The following is a 3,559-nucleotide window of genomic DNA, read 5'->3' as shown; positions in this document are numbered from 1 at the left end:
GGAGGGCTTCTAATGTCCTGGCCCCACTGGTGGACCTCCTGATGGCACCTGGTATTTCTGGCCACTGTGTGACACAGAGTGTTGGACTGGATGGGCCTTTGGCCTGATCCAACATTGGCGTCTCTTATGTTCTTATGTTATATGGAAATTGCACTGAAACCAAATGATTTCTTTACATTTATTTTCACTGTGGAAGATCATCCATAACCAACATGTAAGCATTATTCCTGAATACAGACCTACACTTGAAGAACTGGGTCAAACAGATATGGCAAAAGATGAAACTCTACGGCTAACTGTGAAACTAAAGATTCACAGGTCACTGAGTCTGGATGACATATTCTCAAGATTTTTTTTACAAAATAAAATGTGAACATGCAGATCCCCTGACTAAAATACACAGCTTGTCAGCAAGCAGGTGGAACAGGGTGACCTGGTACACATATCTGAACTCCCAAAAATCTTTCAAACAACCGATTAGCCATGTGGGACATTGTGAGGAAGCTTTTGGTCGCTTGCTAAATGTGTGCTGAAGTGCTGGGATACAACCTTCTTTATTGCTGTCACTTTATCCCTAGTTAGTGATTTATCTGATAACATGGATTGGTTTAAAATGATCTCTCCACTAACTGGTGCAGCATTTTCATTATTACATCCCAATTCCTTATTCACTGATGTAGACGGCTTGATGGGAAGTTGTATAGAAATATTAATCCCTGTAGGCCTATGTCTCCCTTTGAATGTTCTGTAGTCTCATGTTTCTCCTTTGAAATGTATCTAGCTGACCCCCTGTTGGTTTGATTTCCTCTCGGAGCCAGATGGCTAACCATTTGCTCAAATTGCCCCCTATAAAACCAGATGCCTCTGCTGAAGCATGGCAGAGAGGCACGTAGGCTCCTGGATGGGAGGGGCTCTGGGTATCATCTTACTGCAGAGGATGAGTCCTAGACCCAACCTATCCCCACCCATTCACCATGACAACCCCACATTTGGAAAGTACCTGTCTCATTGTGGTTGGCTACTGGCCAGGGCCGGCCATAATGAGATTGCGGTTCAAATTGGCTAACTATTAGAGAGGAGCTCACTTTTTTGGCTTGCTCTCTCTCTGTTCCTGCCTGTACCCTGGAATGCTGTTTCTCTGTCATGTGCTCTCTGGGAGAGACAAAGAGTTGCTTTGGAGCTGAACACATGGCTGGAACCTTGGACAAAGAAGGGACCTAGTTGGACTTTGTTACAATGGACTGTCTTGGGCTATGGATTCCTGAAGTTGGTAACTATGCAGATCTCTAATGTTTAGTCAGGGCCAAAGGCCATAGGTTTTCTTGTTTTAAGTCTTTCTAGTTCTGATTGCAAGTTCTGTGCTAAATAAACTTTATTCCTGTTTATTAAAACTGTCTGCTGATGAGTAACTGGACTCTAAGCCTAGATTCTTGTGTGCCTAGCTGGGCTACACGCTACCATTGAGCCTTAAAAGAGTGTGAGGAGGTGCCAGAGCTGGGTATTGTTGTTGTTATTGTATTGTAAAAATACAGGAGTTCTTCCCTCATTCCAGACAGGCGTGGGGGCAGGATCCTGTACAGAAGTTAAAATAATCTTCTTTGTATATAACATAAATTGTTTTGGTACTTTCTCTGTAGTTAAACACCCCATCCACTTTCTTACAATTATGCAGGTAGCCAGCAAAATACCATGATTCAATCAACAGGTGTTTGACAAGGGAAGAGCTTCATTTTACTCATCTAGTACAGGGGTGAGAAAGCATTTCCCTCTGAAAACAAGGTCTCTTTGAGGGTTCCAAATTGGACACTGGCTCTTTCCTTTTCTGCCACTGTCGATCCTTTGTCTCTTTCAACTTGCCTGTAGTTGATTAAGCTATTAGTGCCATAAAACCACCAAATGCTGTTGTCTGCTATTGGGAAACCCAAATGTGACTTTCTCTTAATACTCTTCAGCCCTGGGCCTGCTTAACAGTTTGCGAGAGTCACAGGCCGATTGGATGACACTGCCCTGCAGTCTGGCATACTGATGCTCCCAGCAAATGTCTGAGCAGCTCAAGGGCTGGGTTACAAGCATCTGAACTAGTAGATCGTATCAGCCCATCATGGATTATTACAGTGTAACGTATGAATGTTTCTTTAAGAAAGTTAAATATTATATAGGGCTCATTTACAGGACATGTAGTGTTAGGATCCAATATGTAAAACTATTTTTCTTCTGGCCTTCTCTTGGGTCTTTGGTACATGCTTTTCAGGGGGGGGGTCCTGTTTCAGTGTGGCAGTCCACCTCCTGGGCTTCTCATAGTGTACAATAGGGAAGTTCTAAGGGGGGGGGGAAAGGAAAGCTACTTTCCCAGGAAATAGTAGACATGCTTGTTTTACCCACTGTAGGGCTGAACCAGGAACACGGGAAACCACAGTGCAGAAGACTCCTCAGGGGTTCAGTGAATTGCAGGAAAGCATCTTGAAGCAGGGCTACTGCCCAACTTCACAGTAAGTAAACTGTAAAGTCATAAGACCCTTTTGAGAGGACAGCTTGGAGAAGCCTCTCCTGTCTGGGCTGGAAATAATCCAGTGGGTCTGAAATATATGTTGGTATCAGGGCAGAAGCCAAGGAAGGTCATTAACTTCACTGACATACATATCTGAACACTCTCTGAGCACATGAAGCCATCTTACAGTAGTGACTCAGGCCCTTGGTCTATCCAGGTCAGCCTTGTCTCCCATAACATAGTGGACCTCCGTTCCCGGGGGGGGGGCACCCCATAAACTGCAGGGCCCTGGTCTCTCCTCAGTTAACCCCGAGCGCCCCCTGGAGGCTAGCCGTCACGACTACAGTTATCAGAACGCGTCCTAAATCCACACTGAATCTTTAGCCCTGGCGACAGTGGCGCCTTTAAGAGACAGAAAACTCAGCCTTGCCATCTGGAAACATCAAAGTTGTCCGCTGGCTGGGCAAAGCAACCGCTGGAGCTCGCGCCGAGCTCTAATGCCACCGATTCACCTCAAGGCTGAACTGCAGTCTGGCGCGCCGAGTTCCCTCCGCGAAAGAGCCACTGAGCTGCGGAGGGCAGGCCCGGCGGGAGTCCTCCCCTTTCCCCAATCAAGGCAGGGCAAAGCCGAGCACTGGCTGCGCGCTGACCCCAACGATGGGGCGGGGGAGGGGCTGGCAGCTGCTGCTGCCGCAGATTTGGCTCTGGGAGGGATGCTGCCTCCTCTTGCCGCCGCCGCCGCCTAAGCTGGTCGCTCGCTCGCTGCTGCTGCTGTGCAGTTTGAGGGGGGCGCCGGCGGTGCGCGCGTAGAGCCTCCCAAGGAAGCGAAAGAGCCGGCACGGCCAGGCGGGAGCGGCGGGGGGACGTCTCCCCTTCCCGCAGCCCAGGCGACCTGGGCTCATCGAGAGCGCAGAAAGGGCAGAGCGGCTGGGACCCTTCCCTTCCCATCGCCTGACTTCCCTTTCTCCCCCGCCCGAGGTTGGGGCAGGGCGGCAGCTCCTCTTCGCCGCCGGCTTCCGTCTGCCTCGCCGCCCCCACCCGAAGCGTCGGAGAAGAAGGAAGCGGGGGCAG

Source organism: Gekko japonicus, unplaced genomic scaffold (assembly GCF_001447785.1).
Source record: "Gekko japonicus isolate JY-2015 unplaced genomic scaffold, Gekko_japonicus_V1.1 scaffold1398, whole genome shotgun sequence".
NCBI classification, from domain to species: Eukaryota; Metazoa; Chordata; class Lepidosauria; order Squamata; family Gekkonidae; genus Gekko; species Gekko japonicus.
This window is presented reverse-complemented; position numbering follows the sequence as displayed.